General features: G+C 33.7%; 1 long non-coding RNA gene across 1 annotated transcript in view; it reads left to right on the plus strand.

Moving 5' to 3' along the window:
* LOC146999570 (uncharacterized) overlaps positions 1-12,056 on the plus strand; it is a 56,800-nt gene extending 44,744 nt beyond the window's left edge. The window contains exons 2-3 of the long non-coding RNA XR_015038592.1: positions 3,050-3,170; positions 5,514-12,056. This is a non-coding gene — a long non-coding RNA (uncharacterized LOC146999570). The remainder of the gene's footprint in view (positions 1-3,049; positions 3,171-5,513) is intronic.
* Positions 12,057-12,877: the final 821 nt, after the last annotated feature.

Below are 12,877 nucleotides of genomic sequence, written 5' to 3' on the forward strand. Positions count from 1 at the left end.
AGTTTCAGAGAGCTCCAAAACTCAAGAGCTTAGCCATCAAAGAGCTTTTAATTCGTGTCGATATTACGCAAGTGTTGAATTTGTGCAGTGTTCCTCTTATGAATACAAGTCGATTTACGCAGCCAAATTTCAGTCGAAGATATGCTCAATTCTTGCAGCTAATATAAATACTACAAATTATTGTTGCGTGCGTACGGGTTCGTAATAGATTGAATGAACATCCGATAAAAAGTTAATGAAATTTATTCTAATCACAAGAAATACAGATATTTGTACAATATCTCAATATCATGCAATATAAATAGTAGTTATATTTTAAACTGCTAAAAGGTTAAATAGAACACAGTTCAAAGCGCAGAGAAAGCTAATCCGATCTCAAACTTACAGCATCTATGTAAACAATAGCACCTTTAACAACTTAACTGAGATGTTTTTCTCCGGCTTTTTAAAGCTTTTTAATCGTGCACGAGAACATTCTGGTAATTTTCATTTTCTCGAGGTTTCTGGAAAGCAAAAGAGTACAATTACGAGATATCTAAATGTTAAATGCGCGTGCTCCTGTATTTTTACTTTTTCGGCGTAGCTTTCTCTTAAAACTCGTCACACGTTGCATTGCACGGGGAAATAAAATAATTTTAATTATAATTTTACTAAAAATAGCAAATTAAATACAAAATCCGCAACATTATTAATTGACATGAAATGTATTTCAAAGGTATGATGAAAACATGAATGCGTTTTTAAGGATTTCATTTGCTAATTAAAGCCTTATCTACTTGTGGCAATGCGGACTCTATGTTGTATCGTTCCAATGCTGTTGGTAGGTATATGCAGTGTTCATCATAAGCATACGTTGATTCTATACGCCAAGTCACGTCTGTGACGACCATATACAGATCACAAAGATATTATCTTACTTATTATTGAAGACAAATGTCATTTTACTCCTTATTACATCATTTACAGGAATTTCTTTTTTATATGTTTTTCTTGTGTTGGTACCTATTGTCAAGTCTGCATCGCATTGAAGGTACGGAGTGCGGATAATATGCAGTATCGGTACTTTGCATTGTAGATGGTATGCAGTATTCAATCCTATAAAATTACGCCGGTGAGTGGAGGAGGCCTATTGTCATATCTTCGGATTTGGGTTTTAGTCTCATGTAAGATACGAATATTTGTGACTGCATTCCCTTTGAAGAGTAGTGATTCTTAAAGTCTGTTAAACTAAAGTCATCTCTCGAAGTAGATAATTGAGAAAGATAGATATGAGACCTTTGAATTCTTACTTCCAGGTTGTTCTTGATCAAAACTAAGATAGAATTTATGAAAATAGCCCTTATGTGTTTTGCTGTAACCAAATTATTGAATCCAATCTTTTTAATTCTATCTTCTTTTCCTGAGGAAATTTTCCTTATAGTTTATTTTATACTATGTCTTATAAATGACCAGAACATTATGACCATCCCCACAGCTCTTAACGAAATCGTCTGGATGACGTGGAGGTAACGTGATTAAGTGGGAATGGTATTTAAATGCTGCCTGAAGAAGGTAAGAAATCTCTCTTGCACTTACTTTTGCGAGTGATGGGAAAGACTGCTGATCTAAGCGAATTTAATAGACGGCAGATTGTAATGGCTCGGAGACTCGGAACGAGTATCTCCGAAACTGTATGACTGATAGGTTGTTCACAATCTGCAATTAGTAGACGTCAAGGTGTTGGACGTCCACGCGTTATCAAAGAAAAAAAAATCATAAACTGTACCGCTTGGTACAACAAATTCAGCATCACACAGTGGCTCAGCTGATAGCCCGATACAATGCAGGTCCAAGTAAATAGTGTTTCAGAACACACAGTTCAGCGGCCACTGTTGGATATGGGACTGAGCAGCAAACGTACCATTCGTGTGTCTCCGTTTACTAAGCGTCATTGTCAACTAAGCCTACAGTGGGCCCGCAGATCTCGAGACTGGACGATGGATAAGTGAAAGACAGTTGCCTGGTCGGATGAATCACGATTTCTCATTCATCACGTCGATGAGTACACCGTCTTCTAGGCGAATAATTTCTACCCATTGTACGGCAGAGGTCATACACAGGCTGGTGGTGGTGGTATTATGCTTTGAGGGACGTTCTCATAGGCGGCTCTGGGTCCCTTAGTTGCTGCAGCCACCGGAAGGTTCGTGTCAACGTCAACTGTGAGTAGAAGGCTTCACGAAGGCGGTCTGTATGCGAGGCGACCATCCATTTGCGTGGCTTTCACGTCACGCCATAGGAGGGACCGTTTGCAGTGGGCACGACATCATGTCCACTGGACACCTGATCAATGGAGGGCTGTTCTCTTTACGGATGAGTCCAGGTTTAGTCAAGAAAGCGATAGCAAGCGTTATTTGATATGGAGAGAATCTGGAACCCGTTATCATCCGTCAAACATCCGTAAAATACTCGTATCTATAGGGGATGCTTTCCTGTTACAGGACGGCAACGCAAGACTACACATGGCTCGCATCGTAGATGATTATCTTACACAGGAAACAATTATGCGCATGGAGTGGCCAACTCGATCCCCGGACTTGAATCCTATCGAGCACATTTGGGATGCTTTAGGAAGACATCTAGCTGCTCTCAGTCCGCCCCCTCAGACTCTTGTCGCGCTTGCAACTGCTTTGCAAGAACAATGGCTCTCGCTTCCTATGGAACTGATAGACCGCATAATTAAAAGCATCACACATCGCTGTATGTGCTGTATTGCTTCTAGAGGCGATCATATTCCATATTGAAGGTACTTTTCCTATAGCAAACTGACACCTTCGATTTGTTCATTTTATACATGTGCTAATTTCTATACTACCATATTTGTCTGGTAATTTCTTTTTATGTTATTTGATACCTTACTATGTGTTGTATATTGTGGGTAAGTTTCATTTAATTATGTAACTTTTTCAGTAATCGTGATTTTTGTGATTTTTCCTTAATTTATGATAACCAGTGTAGTTGGGTGTAATTCCAAGTATTCGTTTTCTGTATTCTAAAGTTTGTATCCTTGCAGATGTAAGGTGGAAAGAGGAGAGCGAAGTCTTGGATCCATCCCATCATGCAGTTTTCGCCTTCTCTTTCAAGAGCTTCGGTAAAGTCTGTATCGTCCACGTACTCAGTGGAGGAGCTACAAGGTCAGTAAAAACAATATTAAATTGTTTTAGTTTCTATAATAAGGCAGACAAAAGGCATTAAATTTGTCATGAATAAATACAAGTAAACTGAAAACATTGAGGAGAAAATTTACAGCCAGTTTTCAAACTTTCCGGACTGGAAAATATTTAACTGAAGCCTGTAATTCGTTCTTCCAATTTCTTGCTTTAACTTGCCCTCAACCTTATTTGGAATAAATTTAAACATTGTTTTAATATTAGACCTAACTTAGAGTTAGAACTACAGCTTGCTTACCAGGTTTAGAATCAAGTCCTTGTCTGCACAATCAGCACTATGAGACGCACACATAGTTTGTGAGGTGGTGAATTTTCTTGCAACACTGGAGTACACTGCTTCAGCTGTACATCAGCTTCTTCAATCTCAGCGTCACATGAACTTTCAGATGGTTCAACACTTGCTGACTGCGTTTTCATAACTTCACTATCAGTTTCGAAGAACTTAACAATCGCATTTTCACTTTCTTCACTTCAGGCACTTGAGAATCAAAAGTTTCTTTCCCGTCTTTTATGTCTTCATGTTTTCGTTCTTTCCCTTTAATCCCGTTAAATGTTTCATCCTTCATTTGTTGATCTTCCTCAGACAGTTCATTAGCTACTTCCTTCATTTTTTCATTCTTTGATACTTCAGACGCCACTTCATTCATTTCCACATCATCTTTTATGGCTCTAGTTTCTTCTGATGTAAGCTCCACTTTCATCTGTGGGAGTTGCTTTCGCACCTCTTCTTGGCCGACATTTATTTCTTCTCGTCCTGCGTTCTTCTTTTCCAGTGTGGCTTTTATCTCCTTCAGTCCATCTTTAACCTCTTCCAGGCCGGCTTTCAACTGAGCCTTCATCTCTTGATATTCGGCTTTCAACTCAGCCTTCATCTCTTGATATCCGGCTTTCATTTCAGCTTTTATCTCTTCCTGTCCGGCTTTTATCTCAGGCCTCATCTCGGCTAAGGAAGTTCATCAAAGTCTTCGTTTGTTCCGCCATGGCTTTCCTCTGCAGGCGGTTCACTGGCATTCACTCACAAACCCCACTCCTGACACCAGTTGCTGCGTTATTTCCTTTTTTTTTCTGACACCAGTTGTTACGTTATTTTCTTCCTTCACTTTCGTACGGGGTTTGTGAGTATATAGAGTGAATAATGGCAATACTACTTGATGAAGTATCGAAACACACTTTATTGGCCAGTATTGTCAGGACAGCTCCAAAACACGTTTTTACAGTCGTCGATGAACTACTATAAACACGCTGATGCGATCAGCGACACAGCCTCCAGGTTATCAAGCTATCACGGTGGAGACAGATTCACGGCAAAGCACTAGAGTACAACACTCCCGACTCTGCTTGATCGTTCTCGGAACTCCACGTACTCTCCACGCTACAACTCGCGATGCACTAGACGACACACAGAGCACAGCTCCCGACTCTTCGGTTCAGTCGTTTCCGGGAGTTCAACACGTTCTCTCGACGATGCACTAACCGCGATACACTACGAGACTCCTTCGGTGCACTCGACGATCCACCCGGCACTCGCTGCTCGGCTGTCAACTCGATCGACTCCGCACGGACTGACTAACTCGAGACACACTGACTCGCACTGACTCTCCGCGTACCAGCAGGGTTTATATAGCTTTTGACTGGTGTTCGAGAACATTCTGGGCTAAACCGGTGAGAATTCGTTCCAAAAGGTTCTCCATCCGCCCATGGCATGATTTCTCGCCAAAATGTAGCAACCCTCCCTTTCTTTCCCATTTTATGGCAACCCTAAAACTGCTTTGCGGAATATATATATATTATTACGAAATGTCCTGGCGCGGTGAAATAGCTTCCCCGCAACGATATTATGTAGTGGTGGTACTAAATTTTTACGCTTTAGTCAGAAGGTTAAGAATCGCTGATTCAAACATATTAACTGGTATTAATTTAGAAATATTTAGAAAATTGTTTGTGGCATCACCGCATGAACCAGTCGTGAGTTGTAATCACACGGTGTTACCATAAACAATCTTCTAAAAATTTTTAAATGAATGATAAACACTAATTATGGAAAAAAGAACTTCGAATCATGCACTATCTTTTAAAACTTATTTTATGAGTTACATAATATCATAGTTTTCAGGTGAATACAACATGAGGTGAATACATCTTTTATGAACAATCTACTGTTTCTCTTTATGGTAAGAAAATTTTCCGAAGGTGTACCTAATTTGAAATCTAGATTGCTGATCACTTTCTTTGATTAATGATTAATAATTGGTTAATATTTTTTTAATTAAATTATTTAAGTAATAATATAAATAATTTTTTTCGCAGAAAAAATTGGAGAGTTGCGGAAGCAGCATAAAGAGAATGTTGGTGAATTCTTAAAAGTGCAGACACTGCAGAGGGAACGGATGATACAAGGACTGGAAGAGAAGTTGGCAGCGAGGAGAGACAGGAGAGAGCGAAAAATAGAACAAATACCACCGGTTTCGATTTAGCAGGAATTAATTCTACATTAATCAAGCATTCTCCATCTGTATAAAAGGAAGCAGTTACTATCATTACAGCCAAGCCTTCAGAAAGAATTATCATTTGCATGTAGATGGACATACGATTGCTGTGTATATGTAGAAGAGATTTTTCTCTTTTTCAATATCATTTCAGTCATCGCCGGTGACAAGAATTTAGAACGCCGTTTTAGTTATGACAGAAGAGGTGTACATCCTTCTTCTTAGCTGATAGTATGAATTAAGTTAACTTTTTTTAGTAACATCAAATATTAGAAAAGAATGTGAATAAAAGTGTATCTCATTTGTTAGGATGTGCAGAAGTGCAGATATCGATATGTTCTTTTAATATAAGAATTCTAAATCGCAGTCACTTCCAAAACTGATAAATATTCAAAAATGGATATTGTTAAATTTTAGGCAATCAGCAAATTTTAATGAAATGCGAAACAATATAACTACCAAACTAAACCGGTATTGAAATATATACTAATTTACTTTTTTGAATAACAAGAATATGAATTATTAATGTGAAAAAGGAAAATTATGATAATAATACATTGCTTGATAAATTAATCCAGAAATTGAAGCCAAAAATAGAGCAATTATTTTTGCATACCTTAAAATATAATGTTAGATAATATTTAAGTCATAAAATAAAGAGGCAGATTCTCATTAACTATATAGAAAAACAATTGTGTTAATTAATGTCTGTGTTAAATTGTACTTAAAAATTAATGCACAAGTATATAATAATTATTTACTGATATAATGTTAAAAATGAATTATTGAAATCTAAAATAAAGACATATCAAATTTTGGTAAAAATTTAATGCATAACAATTAATTTAAGATAAAATTACGATAATTTAGGATATCTACAGTCTATTTTGATTTATTTTATTTTAAATATCTAAAAAGTTAAAGTAGTAATAAAAATGTAATTCTTCAGTCATCATAAATAAAAATATAACCTCAATTATAATAATGCCATAACTAATATATTTTAATCATGTAATTTTCAACTCACCTTTATTGTGAAAATAAACGTATAAGCAAGCGTATAAATGTAAACATGAAAAGATTTGTTCACTTTCAGTTAAAAAGATGGAAAGTTAAATAAATTCAAAATCATTACTGAAACCAAACAAGATGTCTTCTGATTATATTTTTTGCTTAAATAAAAATATAAACAAAGCAATAAAATCTCAACTTTCCTCTAACACTGTTTTATTTAAAATTTTTACTAATTATGAACAGAATATTAACTAAGAATACCTTGGTTATTAAAAGCTTATAAAGCAATCAAAATAGCAATTATAAGCAAACCATTCATTATCTCCTAATGAAAATAATAAACCGTATTAAATAAGACAATTAAAGTAACTCATCTGATTGTTAAACCAATAAATCGTAATCAAAGTGGCTAAGGTTATGAATTATTTCGTAACTGATATCAATTAAAGAAATTTATAATACAGAATGAGAATGCTGAATAACGATTTCAATCGTCAAAGTAATCATCGTAAACGTTTTTGCAAAGAATTGTCTTTTTTACGATTGTTAAGCTTATTTTTTTACATTAGAAAATTGAATGATTGTGTATGGAAGAATGATGTTTTGTGAGTTAATTTTTGTAAGTATATAAGTACTGACATTTGATATTTGTGTAAATTTGAGTGTTAGACTGATTTTCTCTCCTGTTAAATAGAGAAAATGATATCTGAAAATGCAAAGAAGCCATATTATTTTTTTCTTCTAATTTTTTGTTTGTTTAGGCTTAATTTCTTCTCCCTCTGTCCCACAATAATAGTAGCAAGTGAATATTTAAACGGGAATTGGCAAATGCCATTGGAAAATGCAAATTATTGGCGAACGCAGTTGTAAGCTATGTTGTAGCAAAATTGCCTTTCATCAAAATCAATGTTTCATGACATCTGTCATTTGTTATAACACATCTTCCAATTTTTACGTAAGATTAATTATTACGAATTATAACTATTAACTATTTTTTTAATTTCATCCAGGGATAGAAATCAAATGTTTTATTTCGGTTGAATATCAACCCATGGTAAAAGTAAGATGGAAAAAAAAAGGGGGGCCAGTTTTCGAGCAAAAATCGAATTTTCCAGTTCTTCATGCATCAAGAGAAAAACAAAAAGTTGCAGAGATACGTATTATGTTAGCTGCAAAAAAAATTTAAATGCGACACAATGACCATTTCAAGAACTTGGAAATGTGCTTCCAAAAATAATTGTCAAAGTGTTTGGCTTATTTAACTATGGTAAAGCTCTCTAGGGCTATCTCGCGGGGAGGAGGTATGTCTTCGTAGAGGGCTTTCAAAGGGAAACTAGCTTATATACGTTGCACATGGGGAACGCCAAGAAAGCCCGTCTAGCCGGCCCATTCGCTGAGATTCGAACCCCGAACTGAACTAACTATGCTCAGCGACTTTACTTTTCGGCAGCTGGCGAATCAATTGTGAAGGCAAATCTTATGCTAATGTTGATTCCTTGAAAAAACAAAGCTGTAGACGTAAATGCAAAGATTATGGAGTAAAACGCGAAAAACTTAGGCATATACCTCTTAACAGAAGAGACATCATAGAAGCAGTAAAGGTAGCTTTTGATAATATTTCTCTCGAAATGATGGATAATACGTTTTTGTCACTTTAATCAGTTGGAAGTAAAATAGGATGGCTCTAATACTTTCAAGCTCACGCGTATAGGAAAACGAAGCTTCGCAACCAATAGATCCTCCCTGCAAGTTTAAAATGCAGTGACTAAATTATTGAAAAATACAAAAACTATCTGAATATTCTAAATGAAAGTTAGGAGTAATACTTTTAATTTAGTGCTTAATTTAATCTAGTTTTTTAATAATAAATGTTTTGCCCTATATAAATTTCGTTTGCTACTATTATTATGGGACAAATTAAATTCACCAACTGCTACTATTATTATGGGACAGAGGAAGTATTATTTTAGCAGTGTATTTGTCATTCACTCATCTTAAAATTAGACATATGAATTTAGAAGGCTACAAAAATGTATCACAGTTGCTGTATGTTTTAGCACAAATTTTGCAAACCTAAAAGTAATCACAAAACATATTGTCAATTATTTTCAATAACATATGATAAACATGAATTATTCATAGTAGCCCAAGTTTAATAGCATAATAATGAAGTGTGAATTGGTCATCAAAATGACATGCTCTATTAGTTGAGGTAAATGGCATAAAGATGAAGCATATTTGTCCATGTATTTTAATAAATATAAATTTTTTTTATACCTTAACAGTCAAAGGCAGTTATAAATCGGAAGAATACTGATAGATTTTTCTAAATTCATGATATTAGTGTACAGAAGTCTTGTTGAAAAAGACCATAAAGGGTTTTGAGATAAAAAAAAGTCCTCTCGCATAAGTTATTTCTCTTGAATCCCTTAGTAAGCAGAGTAAATGCTTAAAAAGTTCACTTTCGAACTGAGAAATCTAACTGTGAAAATATGTAGTTTTTCTTATCTTGGTGTAAGTACCAGAGCGTAGACATTTGGATGAGATCCCGGGCATAGTTTTGCCTTATTTCAGTTTTAATATTCAATCTTAACAATTCGGACAATAACAGTAACATTTTAAGGTACCATTATTTGTGGCACAGTTAATCAGAATGAAAATAAAACTGATTCCTCGAAACCGTTGCAGAAAATAGATTAACCCACAGACACAAGAAAAAAGAAAACCATGTTTTATTCTTTGCTTGTTAAATTAATCCTTTTCAAAAGATTAATTACATTTCTGGTGAAAAATGTATTTCGAAAACTTTATTTCTTCACATTACTTAAAAGTATTTCATACGAAACATCGCCTTCTTCTGCTGTAGTTGGAAAAGGCAGCAATGTTAGTTTTCCACTTTTTCAGATGGCACAGAATGTCTTTCACCATCGATAGACATAAGTGTATCATCGATAAGCAAGTGGGCGTTGTTTATAGTTTTCAAATAAATAAAATTCAATAATTCTTTTCCTCATGTGCTCATTATTCAGATTTATCTAAATAAAGTGGCAAATTTCTGTGCTCATCAGCTGTCGAACATAAATTAAAACAGCAAACTAGTTATGGGTCAAAAGAAGGGAATCCTATATATGCTTGTGTAAACATTCTGCGGAATCCAAAATGATGAGGAAACATTTCTCAAAGTATCTGCTAGGTCTCAAGATTCTTTCTTGTCCGTTTCAGTATGAAACTGCTAATTATAAATGCAGTAGAAATATGTCAACTGCAATATTAAATCAAATTAAATTTTTATTGGCTTTAATTTTAATTAATATTATGTTATCTTTGATTAAAACTGAAATCAGTTTTGCTTAGTTACAGAATTCCTTATAACTGAATTTTTAATTCATTCCTACTTTGTTCATTACATGGCAGCACAGGAACGTTTCGTACAAATAGAGAGATATTTGAAAGTTTTTTTTTCCCAAGATTTCAGAGCGAATCACACGATTGTTTTCAGAAGATTAATTTCTTCCTGTGTGAAGAGGGAGAGTAGATAAATCTCCTGATTTTGGAAACAATTCGAAACGTTAATAATTGTCCTTTTAGTTAAAGTTGTTTCTTCAGTTTTCACGCAGAATATGAGGATAGGAAAATAAATAAATCATGAAGTTTCAGAATAATTTGCCTGAAACCTTCATTGCACATCAGCTACTTAGTTTTTTTAGTTTTACGTATGATTTAAGGATATATAATGCTCTGCATGATGGGATAGCTTTACAAAATGCGATGTGTTTTGAAAGCATCGTAAACTATAATTATGAATACTTAGGAAGCAGTACTTAGTATTTATACAAATAATAGGGAAATTTAAATAATAGAGTGAGATGCAGCATCCAATGGCATACCGTGTTTGCAGCAAGCGGACTAGGTATAAAAAAAAATATATACGAAAACTGAAGCACAATGACGTAATATGCTGTGGTAAAGTTAAGAAATCGGAAAGAAGTATGAAGGTAATCGTGACATATTAAATAATTTATAATAATAAATCATATTAAAAGAACTTGTCCTAGAATGAACACATGACCATCAAGATAGATAATATCTGAGTTTGTGTATCAAGAATCATTTTGAATCTACTGTAAATTCAGATGTGTAAAATTCTGCTCTAGAATGACTGTTCATAATGTTGCATTTTTGCACAGACAGAAATCATATAAAATAGAAATATCTGTTTGGATTAGATCTATTCTTATAGTTATTTTGTTTTACTTTAAAATGTATAATATCCTAAAAGATAAGGTTCTCAGGTGCCGAGCTTGTGGTGCTCATAGCTGATCAGTACGTAGAAATAAAATCAACTAGAGCATGCTTCGCATTGAACATGTTTAAGAAATATCTGTTTGAATTAGATGTATCTTTATGATCATTTCTTGTTGCATCAAAACGTACAATATTGAGCTCATTCGACTTGCGCAAAAATTGTTATAATGCTTTGAAATATTAGATAAAAATTTACTGAAAAAAACCAGTTCTCTAAGAAACATTGGGAAAATGCCTAGTCCCACTAGTCCACTGAAGGCACTCTACTAGCTGAGTTTATTTGCTTTGCTTACATAAAAGTCGACTAAGATTCTGTAAACCAAAATGCCAATCACATTATCAAATAAAAAAATTTTAGATGCGTTATTTAATAATTTAAATGCATAAAATTCTTTGCTTGAAATTAACATAGAACCGTGCAGTTAATTCATTACCTCTCTAAGATTTTCATTTTCAAGTTTTTAACAGAATACAATTTTTAATAGATTTTTATCTTATCAAATGTAGAAAATATCAGTATTGTGGACCAGTAAACTACCAAATAATTTGTGAAATGCTGTGGATATCGTTTAACGGAAGCACATTAAAAATAAAGTATTACGAAAATGAATTTTGACACATTCCTAAGACGTACCTGATACACGAATACTTTACTGTTAATAGATAACGCTTTGAAAAATTAACGCAAGAAAAAAAAATATTTTTAATAATATTTTCTCTTGAAAAACTAAAAGCTTTAATGTATTTCCTATGCCTTCATTTACTTATTCTCCTTTGCTGCATTTTGTTGTTGACTGTTGTAGGTTACAAAATATATTCTTTTTATATTTTTTCGAAACAAGAAATCTATTGACATGAAATTCAAATATTTACTTTCATCTTATATTAAAGTATCTCCATTGTAGATTATGTGTATTTCATTGAGTTTTATTTCGAGCAAAAGGTGTATGTAAAACTATCATATGATTCTAAATTCAGCTTAATGTACTATTTATTACATAATACTCAACAGGATTAATAAATGTTATGAAAAGAATAAGTAGATTTTTTTAATCATTTTGTCATCCATTCAAATTCCATATTCTGTGCTGATAATCTGAACAGTACGTGCTACTTAATTTCATTTATCCCAAATTGAATTTTATGGTTGTTGACATTTATATTGCATAATTTATAATAAATTCTGCGATCGTAAATTAACTATTGTACTATTACATAAAAATGTAGGGCTTGTAAATGTAGGGCTATAATTTAAATTTTCTGACATTTTTTACAAATCAATATACTTACCACAATTTATAGATCAATATCAATATACTATGTATAAATTCCTTAAAAACATTGCTAAAAGTTTTAGAATTTTGTTTCTTAGCGCTGCAACAATATCGTGTATTAAATTAACTCAAGAACCATAAGAAATTTTAAACTTCATGAGACCTACTGTTATTAATTGCTAACACTCTTAAGATGGAATGGGTACAGAAAAGCTATCTATCTTTTATGGGGAAAAAATAAAGATTTATGGAAAAAGTTTGTACAGAGTCCGCCAGCGAAGCGGGTAATTTTAAAGTTCCAATAGGTCATTTTCTGCTTATGAGGAAGTATAGGGGTTTTGGATTATTGACATTTAATGCCATTTGTTAAACATAGAGCAGTGGTCCGATGTACAGCGTGCTTTCTGCATAAGATCGTTTTAAAGATTGGTGACTGTGTAAATATATTTGATATTAGAATGATGAAAACCAGATGAGTTGCTTCAAAAACCATTACAAAGTCCGAAAATTATGGTGTGACTTTCATCATCTGGGCATTATTGGACATATTTTTTCCAAGACAATACAGGAAACGTCGCAACTGTTAATGTAG

The sequence above is a fragment of the Stegodyphus dumicola genome, chromosome 1, assembly GCF_044657685.1.
Source record: "Stegodyphus dumicola isolate Sdum_Otavi_A_Nest chromosome 1, ASM4465768v1".
NCBI classification, from domain to species: Eukaryota; Metazoa; Arthropoda; class Arachnida; order Araneae; family Eresidae; genus Stegodyphus; species Stegodyphus dumicola.